The sequence below is a fragment of the Mirounga angustirostris genome, unplaced genomic scaffold (assembly GCF_029215605.1).
Source record: "Mirounga angustirostris isolate CCGP_5_RB_7025 unplaced genomic scaffold, mMirAng1.0.hap1 SCAF_14, whole genome shotgun sequence".
NCBI classification, from domain to species: Eukaryota; Metazoa; Chordata; class Mammalia; order Carnivora; family Phocidae; genus Mirounga; species Mirounga angustirostris.
Genome location: NW_026991722.1, coordinates 42,484,729 through 42,506,304, shown reverse-complemented (window position 1 = coordinate 42,506,304; position 21,576 = coordinate 42,484,729).

Here is a 21,576-nt window from a genome sequence, read left to right as displayed (position 1 = left end):
TACACATGGGGGATTAGTAAAAGATTATATAAAGAAGTTATGTATGAAAGAGGCTCTAGTTTATGACTTTGAAGATAGAATAATAGGATACTGCCATGTTACAGTATCAGAAGGAAGTGATATATCTTTTCAAAGGTTGGTGACAACAAAGAGAGAAAAAGATTTAATTTCAATAATAAAGTATATTTTCAATAGAAAATGTTGTAATTATTGAGGAGAAACTTCTCTTTATGATGAAATAATTTCAAAAGAGTGAAATTGGTGTGGAATGGCAGAATTCTTTCGTAGTGATCTCTAGAAAAAGAAATGTAGAGTTCAGTGACTTTTTTGAGTGTAAAGAAACAAAAAGAAGAAAACTAAAAGAACGGAAATTTGCCTGTAGAACTAGAAGCAATTAAGGTCTTGATTCCTTCAACTGAAGGGAGTCAAAATTAAAGTTTTCTTGTGGTAAAATATCTTCCATGGTACCCTCAAATTTTACTTTTTTAAAAAAGATTTCATTTATTTGAGAGAGAGAGATAGGGCGAGCACTAGTGGAGGCAGGGGGAGGGACAGAGGGAGAGGGAATAGCAGACTCCCTGTTAAGCAGGGAGACAGACATGGGGTTCGATCCCAGGACCCCAGGATCATGACCTGAGCCAAAGACAGGTGCTTAACCAACTGAGCCACCCATGTGTCCCTCAAATTTTAATAAATATAATAAAATGAGTGTAGCCTCACAATAGGATTTTGCTTTAATTATTTATCATGTCCCCAGTGCACTCTGATTTCCTTAACAAATGGAACCTATTATGTATTATTATAATTATATGTTTACTTATGTTTCTCATTCTGGACTATGACATCCCTTTGTGAACATAATAGAGGCTTAGGACGTATTTTAAAAAATAAATTAATAAATGACTAGAAGGACATATGAATTGATGAATGTTTCCCAGAACATGTGCAAAACGAACTGATGACAGATATTCTCAGACAGAGACAAAGAGAATTCATAAACTCATTTTTCAGATTCTAACCTGGGTCCCTTCACTTTCTCAGTTTTCAAGTTTCAAAAAAAAAGGACAAGAGCTCCCCCCGCCTCAACCTAGCAAAAGTATGAACACTTTTTCTCAATACCATGTTCTGCTTAAGAGAGGAAACTCTTAACCTTTTGTAGCGGAATGTACTGCAAGCAGAGGGATTAATTTGAATAAAGGCTTGGAGATGTCACAACTATTTATAATTTAAGAAGATGGAAAATATAAAATCACATGGTAATAGATTACTGTCTTAGAAACATCTATAGATCAAAAATTAAAAGATGTGAATTCTAGATCATATTGCACCAGGTATAATGACATTTCACCATTTAGAACTTACATGTTTAAAAAAAAAAATGAAGAAAAAGAACACAGCAAACATTCTGCCCTAGTAATTTTCAGGTAATTAACCTGCTATCAATGATTAAATTTGTTTTATGTTCTGATTGTCATGAAAAACTCTTCAATCCAGTATTTAATCTAGTTTTGAATAGTAACCAAGTTTTATTATGCCCACTGTTTTATAGCTACGGAAACTGAAGCTTACCAAGTTAAATAACTAGCCCAAGGCAATGATACTAGTCATGGATGAAGATTTGAAGTCAGTCCCTGGCATCAGGCTCTGAGATCTTTTTTTTTTTTAATTATAACTTTTTTTTATTATGTTATGTTAATCACCATACAGTACATCATTAGTTTTTGATGTAGTGTTCCATGATTCATTGTTTGCGTATAACACCCAGTGCTCCATTCAGTACGTGCCCTCTTTAATACCATCACCAGGCTAACCCATCCCCCACCCCCTTCCCCTCTAGAACCCTCAGTTTGTTTTTCAGAGTCCATCATCTCTCATGGTTTGTCTCCCCCTCTGTTATCCACCCCCATCATTCTTCCCCTCCTGCTATCTTCTTCTTTTTTCTTTTTTTTACATATAATGTATTATCTGTTTCAGAGGTACAGGTCTGTGATTCATCAGTCTTACACAATTCACAATGCTCACCATAGCACATACCCTCCCCAATGTCTATCACGCAGCCACCCCATCCCTCCCACCCCCCACCACTCCAGCAACCCTCAGTTTGTTTCCTGAGATTAAGAATTCCTCGTATCAGTGAGGTCATATGATACATGTCTTTCTCTGTTTGACTTATTTCGCTCAGCATAACACTCTCCAGTTCCATCCATGTCGTTGCAAATGGCAAGATTTCATTCCTTTTGATGGCTGCATAATATTCCATTGTATATATATACCACATCTTCTTTATCTATTCATCTGTCGATGGACATCTTGGCGCTTTCCACAGTTTGGCTATTGTGGACAGTGCTGCTATAAACATTGGGGAGCGCATACCCCTTTGGTTCCCTACATTTGTATCTTTGGGGTAAATACCCAGTAGTGCAATTGCTGGATCGTATGGTAGCTCTATTTTCAACTTTTTGAGGAACCTCCATACTGTTTTCCAGAGTGGTTGCACCAGCTTGCGTTCCCACAACGGTGTAGGAGGGTTCCCCTTTCTCTGCATCCCCGCCAACATCTGTCATTTCCTGACTTGTTAATTTTAGCCATTCTGACTGGTGTGAGGTGGTATCTCACTGAGGTTTTGATTCGGATTTCCCTGATCAGGCCCTGAGATCTTAACCACTAGACAGCACTGCTTTTCTAATGCTGAAAAATATATGTGAAGATAGTCCTTCTCAATATATGTGCCCATGATAGTCACATTTCAATCACCATAGATAGTTACATGCAATTTATATACTCATTTTTCTACTTAAAGTGTTTCCAAAACTAAAACCCAAACAAAACAAAACAACTGTTTTCATTGCCTCCATCTCTAATATCTACCTATACAGACTAATGCTATTTATCACTCAGGACTTATGGCAAGTACAATCTCCTTTATGAAGAAACCCCAATTCACAAATCCCTAAAAAATTGTCTCCTTAAATAATTACTACTAACACTTTAAAAAATAACCTCTATAAAAGTAGCACCTCCTTTGGCTAAGAGATTTTAGCCAAATATATGTCTATCCAATAGGACTGTGATTGCCTAGAGGTCAGGAAAGATGTTGTGGGAATCTTTTTCTTTTTTTCCAGGTTTATTGAGATATAATGGACAAATAAAAATTGTATGTATTTGGATGTATAACATGATGTTTCGATATGTATATACATTGTGAAATGATTACTGCAATCAAGCTGCTTAACATATCTGTTACCTTAGTTACCTTTTGTGTGTGTGTTTGCAGTGAGAACATTTAAGATCTACTGTTAACAAACTTCAAGTATACAATACAGCATTATTAACTATAGTCACCAAGCTGTACATTAGACCACCAAAACTTATTCATCCTAGATAACTGAAACTTTGTATGCTTTGACTAGTATCCCCCCCATTTCCTGCTACTCCAGGCCCCTGGCAACTACCATTCTACTCTCAGCTTTTATGGATTTGACTTTTTTAGACTGGACATAATCGTGAGATCATGTAGTATTTGTCTTTCTCTGTCTGGCTTATTTTACTTAGCATAATATTCTTCAGGTTCATCCATATAGTCACAAATAGCAGGATTTCCTACTTTTTAAAGGCTGAATAATGTTCCATTGTGTATATATACATGCACGCAGTGGAACATACATTATGTATATAATTATGTATATTATTATATACACATTGGAATATATATATACAATTTTCTTTATCCAATCATCTGTCCACAACACCTCGGTTGTTTCCATATCTTGCCTATTGTGAATAATGCTTCAATGAACACAGCAGTGCGGATATATCTTCAAGATACTGGTTTCACTTCATTTGGATGTATACTCAGAAGTGGGATTGCTGGATCATATGATAGTTCTATTTGTAATTTTTTGAGGAAACTGCATACTATTTCCATAATGGCTGTACCAATTTTCATCCCCACCAATACTATACAAAGTTTCTTAGTCATCTTTTTCATTATATGGGGCTTTGCTCATAGCAGGTAGGTGCCCAATGAATGATTATGGTATTGAATAATTTTGAAAAAGTGTAAGTCCTAAGTAAACAAAAGATATTGTCAATAGTCATGTTTATTGATAATTTAAACTATTCCTAGAATTCAAAATTTTAAAAATATATATTATGCATATTCCATAAAATGAAGTATATGCTATTTCCATTCTGCCATAGAGAAAAAGTCTGATGAAAACTTCCTCAATAAGACTATCAATTTACAATCTAAATATTAGGACAAAAAAATCATTGCTCCATATCCTAGTTTACAGTCAATTAAAAAATTTCTTCAGTTATTGAATAAAAAAAAAAAAGATGCTCCATCTGCTAATGCTAGGAAAATTGGCTTCACAGCTGGCTGACTGGTTCATTCGGCAAGAAATCGGTCAACTTTCAAAGACCTGAAAAATACATCTATACAGTGCCAGGAATAATAAAGTTGCCAAGACAACTTGGAGTAAAGAACTCAGGCAATTAGAGTAACTTGGAAAAATAAAAACAAATCGTATCCTCACTGACTCTCTCAAGCTAAACTAATAACATGTCTAACACTTGGACCCATTTTGCTGAATTGTCTATTGTAAACTTTCATGTCCTCATAAACATTTAGTATTAAAACTCTTCATAGTTTAGAGCCTTCTCTTCAGTCATCTATTCTTGATTTCCCTCCCATGTTCTGCCAAGCTAACTCACCTTTGCAGCATACGTGTTTCCTCTTTTTTTTGCCTTCAAGGGAAGGGAATGCTTGGTGTTTGTCTAGGATATTATGACTAAAATGTAGGATGTGCCTCCTACCAGGTGGGGTGCAACATAAAATGTATCCTACTCTGTCTTGCTGGGAAGTTGAGAGGAAGTTTGCCATTTATAGTGTTTTATATATTTCCTGTAAATGTGTAGGAAATGCTTGTTTGAAGTTCTGAAGCAAACTACCTTGATGTTCACAGAGATGAGATAAACTATTTGATGAAAGAAATTGTATTTGAGAAAGAATCCTAGGAGAGGAAGGCAGACTCTTTATTTACATGAAGATCAAAGAAGCTTCACATGAATTGAGACTACATATTTTTTTTCCCTGGGTGATTTGGAAAGAATAATCTACATGGCTGAAAGAGAAAAGTGGTATGTCTTTAATGACTGTATTTTGGTTTTATGGATTTAAAAAACATTATTAAGCAAACTAAAGTAGTATACTTGTAAAATTTGGGGGGTTTTCTTCAGGAAATACTCTATATTTTCCATAATGATAAATATTAAATCATAAGTGAATGTATTAAGGTAAAATACATTAAATATATTAAAATTATAATTAAATACATTAAAATCATCGATATGCTTTTTAGTTTTTACAAAATAACCAACAATTGGGCTTATATGGAAAAAAAAAGAAAGCTACACTTAACAAATAAATGCTACCAATGATTAAAAACCTTTATAATCAAAGCCGGTAGAGTATTGTGCAGATGCCAGGATAAGTTAATACAACAAACAGAATTCCTCTAAATACCCAACACCATAATGATTTGCTGCCTAATATAATATTCTTTACTCTATAAAAGAATGGATGTTGCCCCCAAATGAGAAACTTAAGAGCGATGATTCATGTGAGGGGAAACCACACATTCTTAAATCATTAGCTTTTTCCTTCTGTTATGTAGCCTACCTTCTTTTTCTCCCTTATAAGGTTGACTGAGCTTTAAAGAATAGGAAGGAAGGCAAAAATGCAATCAACTTCAAAAATCGCTTTGGCACAGCACAGCAAAATGCATCCAATTAAAACATTAAACAGTATGCTAATAATTATGCTTCCTTTCGTGCCTTTTCATCAAGGATTTCAAAGTCAAATTTATAATTCCTCAAGTATGCTTTGGACATCTCTAATTCTGATTGCTGGCAAGTCTTCGTCCCTTCCCCCTTCCTAATCTGTACTGAAAATTCTAACTGAATTTATGGACAATCATTCTGCTCCCAAATCTGCAAGACTTGGGTTCTCCTTCATCTTCTTTTGCTTTTGCTTAGCTAGCTGAGTGACTAATTCCAGGTAATTTGTAAGCAGAAGTTGGCCAATTTAAAAATGTTAAAAATTTGAGCTATGGGCTTTTAAAAATGAATGAACTTTTATGACTTTCAGGCATAAGTGCTTAGCTTGAAGTGCACTACCAAAACTCCGCCTTCACAAGCAAAAGGTGATTAGCAAGGAGCATTAAGTTAAGCATGCAAATTAGTGCTTTTAGGGTTCTTTAAACAATGGTATCTCTGAATAGATTATCTGTAAATACCTGTCACTGCTTTCATAACTCAAGTATTTCTTCAATGTACTTAAAAATAAAAACCACAGATCTATGAAGCTGTATTTGGCTTAAGCACTGTACACATTATCAAAGTCCAAATTAGTTGAATCTAAGCAAATTTCACTAAATAACGTAGCCTTCTATATTGTATAATGTACAATCTTTAAATTTCTCAACAGGCGGGGCACCTGGGTGGCTCAGTTGGTTAAGCGACTGCCTTCGGCTCAGGTCATGATCCTGGAGTCCCGGGATCGAGTCCCACATCGGGCTCCCTGCTCGGCAGGGAGTCTGCTTCTCCCTCTGACCCTCCTCCCTCTCATGCTCTCTGTCTCTCATTCTCTCTCTCGCAAATAAATACAATCTTAAAAAAAAAAAAAAAAAAAATTTCTCAACAGGCCTTTTCTGGACTTCTATGACTAAATTTATTGTTCCTGCTTTAAAAAGCAATAATTATCCACTTATGTATTTTTTCCTTCAGAACAAGAATATCTGTCTACTCATTTTGTTATGCCACTTTATTCATGAGGCTGGTTTTCAAGTGTTCTCATACTTCTTTTTTTTCTTGAAATTCCTTTACATGATTCAAATATTTGAAAAGCTTGCCTTAAAAAAAATTAGAATCCTTTAAACCATAGTTTAAAAAGAACTAAATGCAAAACCCAAAATTATCTAAGGTCTAATTCCAAACCTATCATTAAATATCCATATATCATTTAGCAATCCAGATAACGCACTGTCTTTATTTTTTATTTTATTTTATTTTATTTTTTTATTATGTTATGTTAATCACCATACATTACATCATTAGTTTTTGATGTAGTTGCACTGTCTTTATTTTTTTTTTAAGATTTTATTTATTTATTTGACAGAGAGAGAGATAGTGAGAGAAGGAACACAAGCAGGGGGAGTGGGAGAGGGAGAAGCAGGCTCCCTGCGGAGCAGGGAGCCTGATGCGGGGCTCAATCCCAGGACCCTGGGATCATGACCTGAGCCGAAGGCAGACGCTTAACGACTGAGCCACCCAGGCGCCCCTCACTGTCTTTATTTTTAAAACAAAGTGAATGACCTTAATATGTCTTTAAATATTAAAAACCATACAGTTCAAAGTTAAAGCTTACTGTTATGTGGTTTGAGGTTTCTGACACCTCAGTAACCAACAATAATGCAGTATGTATTGAAGGCCATGTGCTAATAGGAAGATAAGCAAGAAATGGTCCTTCTTTCCTTCATTCTTACATTGGTACAATTTTCACCTGTCCATCTCTCTATATATTATCTTATTTGATTGCTCATAACAACTTATGAGATAGAAAGGAAAGCTATTATTAGCCTCATTTAAAAGATAAAGGCAAGTAGTTTCAAAGAGATCAAGCATTTGTTAGAAAATTGTAGAGCTAGTGAGAGAGGCAGAATGAAAATTATGTAAGATGTTATTATTGTTACATATTGATTAGCGTGCACTGTTCTTGAATGACATTCTTTAGGCCTCTCTTCCTGAACCACATAATACTGTCCCACTGTGAAACAGGCATTACAATTTTGTATTTACTTCTAATGTACCTCAAAGGGAACCTTGTTTAATGATACATTTGTAAATCTCTTTGAATAAAGAAATCATTTAAATGCAAAGTACTCCTGAACATTATCCCCTTTACTCTCCCACTGGGTACATAAAAATCAAATAGGGCTGACTGTGATCTTTTAGGAACATAAAAGTGTCATAAATAGACTCCTTGCACCTTGCTGCACCACCCGCCGGAGAAACCATGCACCTCAGGCAGATCTCTAAGTGAGGTTATGATACCCAGGCCACAAGCCCTCCGCAGAGCGTTAGCGGGGGAAATTGAGAAGCTGAAAAACCGGTCCTAAACTTGCACTTAGTCTCAAATCAGCAGGCACTGGGACTTAGTTTCTCACGCAGCTCAAGCAAACACACACACGGACAGAGGTCAGACTTGCACAGGAGGGGAAAGCGTGGCTCTTGGAATCAAAAATGACGCTGCAAGACGGAGACAAAAGAATTCTGCACAATTTCACCGCTCCTGCTGCCACTGGCCACTATACGCACCTCCTCTCCCTCGTTTCCTCTTACTTTCTATTGCCACTTAATGTGTTGTTCCAGTAATCTAGTAGTGGTGTCCTAACGGGCTTGCAACTTGAGTTTCTTTCCTTAATAAACGAAATTTCCCCCAATCCAACTGTCGTTGATTCTTTCGTTGTCTGGGATATTCCCCGTGGAGCATACAGTGTAATCCCCGATTTTCAGTTTAGGGTATAAAGAGCTTGACCAGCAGTGCGGACTGTCTTCTTTTCACGCAGGCTGTTATTTTTGTTGCCCTTTGGCTTATCAGTGTTTCTAACGGATTGCTCATGCTTCCTCCATACTTACCTTTATCTACATACCAAATCTCCTACAAAACCCCGTTTAGACACAACCTTCATAGAATTACAAAATTTTAAACTATTGTAAAATGTATGTGCAGTGAAAGGCACAGGTGTTGAAAAGCTCATTGAGGGGGTGCCTGGGTGGCTTAAGTGGTTGAGAGTCTGCCTTCAGCTCAGGTCCTGATCTCCAGGTCCTGGGATGAGCCTGCTTCCCCCTCTCCTTCTGCCTCTCCCCCTGCTTGTTACTCATCTCTCTGTCTCTGTCTCAAATGAATAAATACAACAAAACCCAGAGCATTCCACCAATCCAGAGAGTTATCATCCAGTAAAACCTCATAACCCCATAAGGTACCACTGTTCTGATTTTTATTTCTACAGATAATTTTTTCTGGTCAACAACTTCATGAAAATGAAATCATACAGCATGTACTGTTTTCTGTCTGCTTTTCTTTCTTTCTTTCTTTCTTTCTTTCTTTCTTTCTTTCTTTCTTTCTTTCTTTCTTTCTTTCTTTTTCTTTCTTTCTTTTTTTTGCAATTCCATATAAATTCTAGATACCATTTAGCAGGTTGAGGAAACTTTCTTCTATTTTTGGTTTGTGGAGAGCATTTATCATGACTTCACTTTAAATTTTGTTAAATGCTTTTTCTACAGATGGTGACATGATTTCCCTCCATTCTTCTGTTAAGTTTTTATCAATTTTTTTTTGACTATTAAACCAACCTCACATTTATGGGATAAAGCCAATTTTATTTTCCTGTATTATCCTTTTTATATACTGTTGGATTTGATTACCTAAAAAATTTTAAATTTTTGTATAAGTGATCCATATATATATATATATATAGTTTGTTTAAATGATCCATGTATTTGTGTAAGTAATTCATATATTTTTTTCTTGTATTGTCTTTCTCCGGTTTGATATCGTGGTAATTCTAGTCTTATAAAATCAGTTGGGAAGTGTTTCTTCTCCCTTCCTCTACTTACTAAAAGATTGTGTAAGACTGATATTATTTCTCCCTTAAACATTTGATCGAAATCACCAGTGCTATCTTACTGGCTTAGAGTTTTCTTTGTGGGAAGGTTTTTTAATTACCACTTCATTAACAGATATGGGGCAATCAGATATTATTTATTCTTAAGTCAGTTCTGATAATTTTTTATTTTCAAATTGTTCTAATTGCATCTAAGCTACTTAATTTATTAGCATAAAGTTGTTTATCACATTCCCTCTCAATCATTTTGCTGTCTTTTTAAACTGTAGCAAGGCCCCCTTTTTAATTGTGATATTGGTAATCTATATTTTATCTGTCTTTTTACTGATCAATCTAGCTAGACCTTAAGCAATTATATTTTTTCAATAAAACCAATTTTTGATTTTCCTCAATGTGGTCCATTTTCTGTTTACTAATTTACAATCTTACCAATATTATTTTCTTCACATATAAATTTTTATTCATATGGGTTTAATTTACACTTCTATTTTTAGCTCCTTTTTTTAAAAAAGATTGTATTTATTTATTTATTTGTCAGAGAGAGAGAGAGCACAAGCAGGGGGAGGGGCAGAGGCAAAGGGAGAAGCAGACTCCTTGCTAAGCAGGGAGGCAGATATGGGACTGGATCCCAGGACCCTGGGATCATGACCTGAGTTGAAGGCAGACGCTTAACCAAATGAGCCACCCAGGCATCCCTATTTTTAGCTTCTTAATTGGAAAATTAGATCTTGATTTTAAACCTTTCCTCTTATCTCATGTAAGTATTTAAGGTATAATTTTCTCTCTAAAATCTGTTCTAATTTTCTCTTTAAAGCCTCAGGTTTATGTGAATTAGGTTATATATATTATATATACATAATATATAACTAATACATCTAAAATATGTTTGGTATTTTATTTACATAAAATTCAAAATATTTTAAAATTTTCCTTATGATTTCTCATTAGAACTTAGATGGTTTTTAAGTATTTTTAACACCTTACTATAAAATTCATATACCATTTACTTCACCTATTTAAAGTTTACAATTCATTGGCTTTGGTATATTAAGGGTTGTGCATCTCTCACCAGAAACAATTTTAGAATATTTTCATTATTCCAAAAAGAAACCCAGGACTCTTTTGCTGTTACCATTCATTTCCCCTCCCAACAGCCCTGGGCAACCACTGATCTACTTTCAGTCTATATAGATTTGTCTATCCTAAACATTTCATGTGAATGGAATCATATAATATGTGGTCTTTTTTCACTGGTTTCTTTCACTTAGCATGTTTTTAAAATTCATTCATGTGATGGCTTGGTATATTTTATGTATCTGTTCATCAGTTGATGGACACTTAATTTGCTTCCACTTTTCAGATATGATGAATAATGCTGCTATCTACATTTGTGTACCCGTTTCTGTATATGCATATATATTTATCTCTTTTGGATAAATACCTAGATGTAAAATTGCCAGATCATATGGTAACTCCATGTTGAAGGAATTGACACAATGTTTTCCAAAAGAGCCAAATTATTTTACATTTCCATCAGCAGTGTCCTGGGGGTTGCTTTTCTCCATGGGCTCACCAACACTTGTTATTTTCTGTCTTCTTGATTCTAGACAGCCTAGTAGGTGTGAAGTCATATCTTACTGTGGTTTTGATTTGTTTGTCCATGATGACTAGTGATGTCTAGTATCATCTCATATCCATATTGGTCATCTATATACCTTCTTTGGAGAAATGTTGATTCACACCCTTTGCTCATTTTTAAATTAGGTTGTCTTTTTATTGAGTTATAAGAAGTTGATATATATTCTTGATATAAATGCCTTATCAGATATATGATTTGTAAATATTTTCTCTCATTCTGTGGGTTTTCTTTCATGTTATCTTTTAAAACACTAAAGTTACTAAATTTGATGATGTCCAGCTGATCTATGTTTTCTTTAGTTGCTTGTGTTTTTTGGTGTCTTAGGTCTAATAACCCATTGTCAAATCTAAGATCATGGTCTCTATGTTTTAGTCAGTGGACTTCAGGTAAAGCAGATTGCCCTCTATAATGCGGGTGGTACTCATCCAATCAGTTGAATATTTGAATATAACAAGAAGCCTGGGCTCCCCTGAGCAAGAGAGAATTTTCCAGAAGACTGTCTTTGGACTTCATCTGCAACATCAGTTCTTTCTGGTTCTCACAGTAGCTTGTCATCCTTCAGACACATACTGTAACATTAGCTCTTCTTGGTCTCCAGCCTACTGGCCCACCCTGCAGATTTTGAATTTGCCAGGCTCCATAATCATGCAAGCCAATTCCTTATAATAAAACTCTATATATGCAAACACACATCCTATTGGTTTTGTTTCTCTGTAGATCCCTGACTAACACAATTTTTTGTACAGAGAGTGGTTCTAGAGGAATAGAAATGTAAGTATGAGTTTTCTGAATTGATTATGGGGCTTCCAAAATGGCTGTCTAATTTTCTCAGATGGAAAGATATTAATGTGCTGATAGTCAATGGCATGATTTGGCAAAGGAGGGAAGCTCTTGTTTACCACTACTGGACACTTCTTTTTCTTTCTTTCTTTCTTTTTTTTTTTTTTAGAGAGTGAGAGAGGGATGGGGGAAGGGACAAAGAGAGAGGGAGGGAGAGAGAGAATCTTAAGCAGGCTCCACGCCCACTGCAGAGCCCGGAAATCATGACCTGAACCGAAATCAAGAGTTGGACTCTTAACTGGCTGAGCCACACAGATGCCCCACCACTAGACCCTCTTAATCAAACACTTCTAAGAAGCAAGGATCTGGGTGACCATGTATTTTATATTTTTGAACATTTTTGTTAAACTAACAGATAAAATGAGACTAGCGAGTTGTTCCTAATGTTTCTGAACGAAGTGGGTATGGAAAAAAATGTACTCAGGAATTAGAGTTCCTAGCTTGAGCACCACATAAATGACCTAAAAGTTTCCATGTGGCCAATAAAGACATTTTATCACCTGTAACCACAAGGCTGAGATTGCTGAAAATCAAATCCAAAGTCTCAAACTGTAAGTGACTAAATTACAAACCCAATTTGAATTCCCAACCTCACAGGGTATCTACTTTTATAAAGCAAGGGCACTGATAGGGAAGGAATGGGATCCTCAGAGTTGAAATTGGAATATGTAAGAAGAACCTGATGAAGCTGGGGACACTAAGCTCCTAAATGTTGATAAGTTTTTTTGGTCAGTAGAAGTAGCCTCACTACCCTCCTCTGAGGGAATTAACCCTGCATTGCCTGAGGAAACTGATGGCCTCCCCTGAAGCAGTTGCCTTACAAGAGATTGCTGATTTACCTCAGAACTCATCTCCACAACGCATCTTTGCTACTGGACCTACAACTAGGTTCAAGTCCCAGCAGGCCCCTGGGTGAGGTACAACGTGGGACCTTTAAGGGGGTGTGTGCTACACTCCAAAATGATAACTTGAATTTTCTAATTCATACAAAGAGAAATTCAGAGAATATGTACAGAAATGAATATTAAGGGAGTAGCATAATGTTGGAAGAAAGAAAGGTAAATCAGGCTAAATTTATTGATATGAGCCCACTAAGCAGAGATTCTGCATTTAATATTCCAGCTCAGGGAGTTAGAAAAGCCTCTAATTGCTTCATTGGTTGACTGAAACATGGAACAAAGGTAGCCCATAAAATGATTTGGAAATGCCAGAACTGCTTTGGTTTACTGTCAAGGAAGGGATTCAAAGATGCAGGGAAATTGGAATATTAGAGTAGATTTGTCATTTAAGACCTACTCACCCCCTTGAGAGGATTTAGAAGATACACATTTCACTATGACTATAAAAAATGAATTTTAAGCATTCCTACAACAGCTCTCTGTAAGTCAGATCTTACAGTGGGAATCGTGGTCACTGAATTGGGAATCTTAAATGCAATGGGAATAGTAATTGGATCCAAGGGTAGCAGGGGCCAAGTGGTGGCACTCAACAGCAAAAGGCAAGGTAGGTATAGTTACTGTAGTGGAACAGCAGAGTCAAAGCAGCAATCAAAATAGTATGACTCATGCAGATTTATGGCATTGGCTAGTTGATCAGGTTATTCCTAGAAGTGAAATTGATAGGAAGTCTACTAAATTTTTACTTGATCTGCATAAGTAAAAATGTTCTAGGTTAAGTGAACAAAAGTCTAACCTGAATAATAAAAAACAGAGTCATGACCCCATTAATCCATACCCAGACATGAGCCACTTTACAGTCCCAGAACACCTTGAATGAATAGGGGAGATCAGGTCTCCTTGAGGAATGTCTCTGACACACTGACAAAAATTTATCCTGTTAATATTTCTCCCAGCCTTTCCCAAAAGGACCGATGTCATTTTACTAGGGTAATTGTACACTGGGGAAAAAGGACATAATTAGACATTTCAGAAACTACTAGACACTGTCTCTGAACTGACACTAATTCCTTGCAACCCCAAATGTCACTATGGTTCACCAATCAGAGAAGGGGCTTATAGTGGTCAGATGATCAATGGGGTTTTAGCTCAGGTCTGCCTCACAGTGAGCTCAGTGGGTTGCCAACAATATCCTGTGGTTATTTTCCCCATTCCAAAATAAATATTTGGAATGGACACACCCAATAGTTGGCAGAACCCAAACGTTGGTTCCTTGACCTGGGAAGTGAGGATTACTTTGTTAAGAAATGTCAAGTGGAAGCCATTAAATCCGTCTTTCCCTAGGTTAGTAGTAAACCAAAAGCAATAGCTCATTCCTAGAAGCACTGAAGACATTAGTGCTATCATCAAGGACTTGAAAGAGGAGGGAAACTTGCCTATTTGGCCTGTGAAGAATACAGATATATCTTGGAGAGCAACAGTGGATTATCACAAACTTAATTAGGTGGTGACTCCATTTGCAACTGCTGTGCCAGATGTGGTTTTGTGTCTTGAGCAAATTAACACATCCCCTAGTAACTGATACACAGCTATTGATCTGGCAAATGCTTTTTTCTCCATCTCTGTTAATTTGAGACCACCAGAAACAATTTCCTACCAGATGGCAAGGTCAAGAATACCTTCACTCTTCTACCCCAGGAGTATGTTGACTGTATTGATCTGTTACCGCTGACATTAAAATATATATATATCACAGACTGGGTGGCTTAAACAATAGAAACTTATTTTCTTATAGTTCTAGAGGCTGAGAGTCAAGGTGTCAGCAGGTTGGGTTGCTCTTGAGACCTCTCTCCCTGGCTTGCAAATGGCTGCCTCCTCACTGTGTCCTCACAGGGCCCTTCACCAGTGCTTATGCATCCCTGGTATCTCTTTCTCTCTCTTCTTATAAGGACACCAGTCCTATTGGATAAGAACCCCACCTTTATGACACTATGTAATCTTGATGACTTCCTTAAAGGCCGTATCTCCAAATACAATCATGTTGGAGGTGAGGGCTTTAACAATAGGATTTTAGAGGACAAAGTTCAGTGTATAACACCAATTCTCTAACCTTATGTCAAAATTTAGTCTACAGGGATGTTGATTGTCTTTCCATTCCACAAGATATCACATTGGTCCATTACATTGGACATAGTAAGGAAGAAGCAGCAAATACTCTAAACTTATTGGAAAGATATTTACATGTTGAGGGTTGGGGGAAAAAGAACTTAGAAAAACGTAGAGGCCTTATACCTCAGTAAAATGTCTAGGCATCCAGTGATGTTGGGCATGTGAAGATATCCTTTCTAAGGTGAAGAATAATTTATTGTATCCAACCCCTCCTATAACCAAACAAGAGGCATGATGTTTAATGGTACCTCTCTGCATTTTTGAGGCAACATATTCCTTATATTGGTGTGTTACTCTGCCCTATTTACCTCAGTGACCCATAAAGCTGTTAGTTTTCAGTAGGGTCCAGAAAAAGAAAGGGATCTATGATAAGTTCTGGCTGCTATGTGAGCAGTTCTGCCACTTGGGTCATATAATCCAGCAGATCCAATGGTGCATAAAGTGTCAGTGGCCGATAAGGATGCTGTTTGAAGCCTTTGGTGGGTCCCTGCACATGACACAGTGCAGGCCCTTAGAATTTTGGAGCAAAAGCCTGACACTCTCTCCTCTTGACAAATAGTATTTGACCTCCTACGGGGCCTTAGAAGAGACTACAAGCCATTAAGTTAACGTGTGACCTGAGCTTTCCATCATGAACTGAATGCATCTGACCCACCAACCCATAAAGCTGGACATGTACAGCAGCCCTTCGTCATCAAATGGAAGTGGTATATACAAGATCAGGCACAAAGATGGTAGATTATAACCAGAGTCCTGGAGATAAAAAGACCTGTTAGGATGACCTATTTGCATTTAACAGCCTAAGATTGTAGAGATTGAGAACAGTCAGGAGTGAGAAAAAAAAAGAGAGATAAATGAGAAGGCTATGTATGTATAAATGGCTGCTGAAGACAGATGAGTAGAATGAGACCCTCTGCAGATATTCAGCAGATAAAACAAAAAGTCCCAAGGATAAAACCTGGAGAAACAACAATATGATTTATAGAGATTTATAGATTTATATTGGGATATGATGGATGAGCAAAATGACATAAAAAATGCAAGAAACAGCTATATGAATAGGTACTTAAAATCATTGGAGATAAGAAAAAATACACATTAAGGGCGCCTGGGTGGCTCAGTTGGTTAAGCGACTGCCTTCGGCTCAGGTCATGATCCTGGAGTCCCGGGATCGAGTCCCGCATCGGGCTCCCTGCTCGGCAGGGAGTCTGCTTCTCCCTCTGACCCTCCTCCCTCTCATGCTCTCTGTCTCTCATTCTCTCTGTCTCAAATAAATAAATAAAATCTTTAAAAAAAAAAAAGATAAAATACACATTAAAACAATAAACTATTACTCGTTATCTATCAGATTTTCAAAAATTGTAAAGTTGAATAATGAATAGTGGTGGTTGTCATACAGAAAATCAGGCGCTTTTATTTTTTTTAAAGATTTTTTTTTTTATTTATTCATTTGAGAGAGACAGAGACACAGAGAGCACAGCAGGGGGAGAGACAGGGAGAGAGGGAGAAGCAGGCTCTCCACTGAGCTGGGAGAATCAGGCGCTTTTATGTACTGATATTGAAAGTATAAATTTTTATAGTCCTTTTGCAGAGTAATCTCAGTTCTCACTCAGTTCAAGTATGTGTTTATAATTCAGTAATTCCACTTCTGACTTTATATTCCAGAGAAATGTTTGTCTGATACTTTTGGGACAAGTAGGGGATATTTATCAAATTGTTACCTGGGAAAGTGAGAGGTTAAAGACAAACTAAGACCAAAAATGCGAGGCAATGGGTAGTGTGGGAAGTACATAGCATGTGTGGCAGATGTATTATTGTTAAAATAGTCACTGTACTCATAAGATCCTCCTCATTGGGCCCATCCTGTGAAAACATGTTATTGCCTACCCAATCCTCATCAAACTTGGAAATGTAACTTACGTTGGCCATTGAAATATGAGTGGAAATGGCATGTACCCTCTCTAAGCAGAAGCTTTAAGGACCAGAGCATGGGTCTTCTGTGTCTCTTTTACTTTTGTCATAAGAATGGCTCTATTGTAGGGACGCCTGGGTGGCTCAGTTGGTTAAGCGACTGCCTTTGGCTCAGGTCATGATCCTGGAGTCCCAGGATCGAGTCCCGCATCGGGCTTCCTGCTTGGCGAGGAGCCTGCTTCTCCCTCTGACCCTCCCTCCTCTCTCTCTCTCTCTCTCATTCTCTCTCTCAAATAAATAAATAAAATCTTCAAAAAAAAAAAAAAGAATGGCTCTATTATACCTAGGAGTTCTTCCTTCACCCAGATCCTGGAGTGAAGAAGGTATAGAACAGAGACACAGACAACATGTAATGCAAATAAGAATTAAACTTTTGTTTTTATAAGTCACTAGAATTCAGGTGATGTGTTTTCTTGGAGTGCAATCTCTCAAAAGCTGACTGTTACTTTGTGGAATGCCTCATTGTCGTTAGAAGAATCTTATGTTTGAATCTGAAATAATCAATAGTGATTGAAAGAAAGAAATACATGGAGCATCTGGAGATGCCATGGGGTGAGACTCTGACTCTTGGTTTTCAGTTTCTGTACAGGTCATGATCTCACAGGGTCTTGAGGTTGAGACCCTGTAGGCTCCACCTCAGCTTAGGATTCTCTCCCTCTCTCTCTCTGCCCCTACCTCCACTCCACTCACAGACTCTCTCTCTCTTAAAATAAAAAAAAAAAAGAAAGAAATACAGTATAAGCTGTCTAAAACAATATTAGTTAAGTGAATTCAAAATATAAAAATGAGTCAAGCTACATATTTTAGAAGAATACATACAAATTCAATGAAACATGAAATACATTAGAACATTTGCCTATGGAAGCTAAAGAGAATGTGAATGGGGAACAGAGATAAAAAGATATAGAACAATATATGAATATTAATCTACATGTAAGTATGCTTACTTGCATAATAGATAAATCCCTCAAAGGAAAAAAAATGTTTTAAATGTGAATAATAATAAGAGGAATGTAATTAACTCAACCCTTTGTACCTAAGGACCAAGAACAAACAAACAAACAAACAAAAATATTAATGAGAGGGAAAGAAAGTGGAAAAAGAAACAAATTTGGGGGAAGTTTGTAGGGGAAAATGTTTCACCAAGTAGGCAGAAATTTAAAAATATCAAATGCCATGAAAGTTCAAAGAAGGTAAGAATTGACAAGTGCAACTATACTCAAGTAAAAAAAAATTGACAAGTGGCTATTTGTTTTGCTTGTTATAAAGTCACTAATGCAATCCTGCGTTTCTATAATTGTAGGTATTATGAAAGCATGGGATGACTTAGAATGGACCTTTGGAAGCAGTTTGTCAGAGAACTGTGTAATTGTATTTATCCCTCCTTCCTAAACTTCTGCAGGAAAGAAGAGGATTTGACAGCATTAATTGTATGTCTAACCTGGAAAATCATTCTCCCCCCTGGTTTTGTGGTGACAGCACCTTAGAAGTGTCGTCCAAAGTCCCTTTGGCATTCCACAAAAATTATCAGATGACTTTCGGTCTACTCTTTGAGAGATTATGGTTGTCTCATTCCAGAACACATAATAGTTACTTTTAGATAAACTTTTGTACCCTTGCTGTGATTTTTATTTCCTGAGCCCATTGAGATAGTGTTTATGAGCTCAGTACAGAAGTAGGTGCCTAGCAGGTATGGGCTGGCTTCGATTCCATTGCAGTCTCCAGGTGTACTCCGTGTCCTTGGCAGAATATTGGAGGACATAAGGCTTTGCACCACAACACATGTAGCTTTTCCCTCTTTCGGATCTCATATTTTCCTTAAAGAATTGAATTTGTGGGAAAATAGAATACTGTTCTGTAGCTTATCTCAAGATCCCCATGATCCAAATTTTTGATGCCTACATTATTCTACACGTTTTATGACCTTCAAGTTTCCTGATATGAAACATACTTTTCTCTTCTTCTCATGCTTATTTTATTGAAAAGATGTTAGGGAGTTTGTGATAAGGTAGGAGAATATTAATTTCTCAAAGAAAGCACTCTTAGTTTTAAATTCCCGGTAAGGAAAATGCATGAGAGAAAGAAAGATAAGAAAATAATACAGAAATTAAAGGAGATAATTATTTTTAAAATCAGAATTGGAAAAAATTAAAATTTTAAATAATGAAAGTGGATCATTATATGTGAATAGGTTGAGGGATATAGGCATTTAAGTCTTATCCTCAAATCACTTCCATCTCTCCCGAGATTCTCCCAAGATGCATTATATTTTATGTAAATTAGCTTGAGTTCATGATAAAACAAAATTTTCCTCAAGTTTGATCCAAAGAACAGTAGTCCTAAGAGGTATCTTTTGAAATAAGAAGGGAAAATTCTGCCTACTATATTATCTTGGAGACTCTCCAGTCACATTAATATATTAAAAGTGCTAAGACAAACTGACTTAAAGAAACTTGTTCAACTTGATCTAATGCAATTTTTCCAAATTTATTTGAGCCCATAATTTTTTTTTGCATAATAGCTCTTAATAGGCCTTAGAACTAAAACTTTTTGGATCATGCTTTCGTAAATATGACAAAGGTATTTGAATGGTAAACCTTTTTTTTGTTTTTTAAGATTTTATTTATTTATTTGACAGAGACAGACACAGTGAGAGAAGGAACACAAGCAGGGGGAGTGGGAGAGGGAGAAGCAGGCCTCCGACGGAGCAAGAAGTCAGATGCGGGCCTCGATCCCAGCACCCTGGGATCATGACCTGAGCCGAAGGCAGATGCTTAATGACTGAGCCACCCATGTGCCCCTGAATGGTAAACCTTTTAAACTTAATTAATACAGTGCTCGACAGATAATATTCATTCAGTAAATATTTATTGTAAATTTAAAGCCATGAATATACATTATTTCAGTTGATTATCTGAATACGACCTTAAGATAATCAGAATATATGTTACCATCTCTGGTGAACAGAAGAGGAAAGAAAACATAGTGGATAAGTTAATTCCCAAAGGTCACACATCTAATTGGTTGAAGAAATTGGGAATTAAGGGAGATGTTTTTTCTTTTCAATCATTTTTTTTTCATTAGTGTTAATTTATTGGGCGAATATTTATTGAATAGCTATATCCTACCATAACATGTAAATCATCCCCCTAAAGAATTTTTTTTTTTTTTTAAGAATTTATTTATTTATTTGACAGAGAGAGACACAGCCTGAGAGGGAACACAAGCAGGGGGAGTGGGAGAGGGAGAAGCAGGCTTCCCACGGAGCAAGGAGCCCAATGTGGGACTTGATCCCAGGACCCTGGGATCATGACCTGAGCTGAAGGCAGACGCTTAATGACTGAGCCACCCAGGCGCCCCCCTAAAGAATTTCAAAAACAATATTGTAACAATATATAGTAATAATCAAAGAGAGTTAACAATCAAATTTTTGTCCCAAGTTCCTAGTGTATAGCACAAGTATCAGAAAGGACTTAAGAGATAGAATAAAGGTAATATTTTAAATTAAGGAAAAGGCAAAATAAGTTTTAACTCTTGTTGCCTTTTTAACTTAGACTTTTAAAAGAAGCCAAATACTGTAATCATGGCATTCATCTTTGTATAAGACATAATGAGGCCAGAATATACTCTTTTGCTTGAGCAGTAAAAATAGCACTCTGAATTCTTTCAAATATTAATAAATATTATAATATATTCTAAAATTCCCAGCAACCTAAAATGACCTATAAATTGACATAAATTCTATAAAATTCTACAGTCTTGCTGGTTCCTACACCCTGCAGCGACCACACTTTGGAGAAATGAGCTCTAACTCGTAAGATTAGCAAATAGGTAGTGAAAGCAGCAGGTACAATCTGCTCAGACAGGCATGCAGATTCGGCAAGTGCTGAAGGAGCGAGTGCCAAAGAAAGGCGGCATATCCGGCATCCTGCGGAAAAGCACATGGCTTGTCCATTGCTTAGGAATATTTGATTAGTGCAGACCTATTAAACACAATTTAAATCTATATTTATCTTCATTAATATATCCCAGAAGACCTCGATATTCCAATAAACTTCCACCATCCGTGAGGGTCTTCAGCTCATTGTGGAGAAGAAACAACATTAGCTTAATATTATTCATGAGACATGTCTGAGGTTTTCACTTCATGACTCTTTAATATTAAGTCAAGATGGGGAAAAATTGCACTGATTTCTTAATATGAAAACTAGAATTCTTGCCCAAACAAAGCTCGGTTATGACAGTTTATTGCCATACCATTTTATAAACTTCAAAGAATCTAGGATAATATCTACACCTAGCAGGCATTTAGTAATGATGAATGTGGCAGAATGCTGGATGCTGTCTAGTATCCATTTTTCCTTTCTTTCAC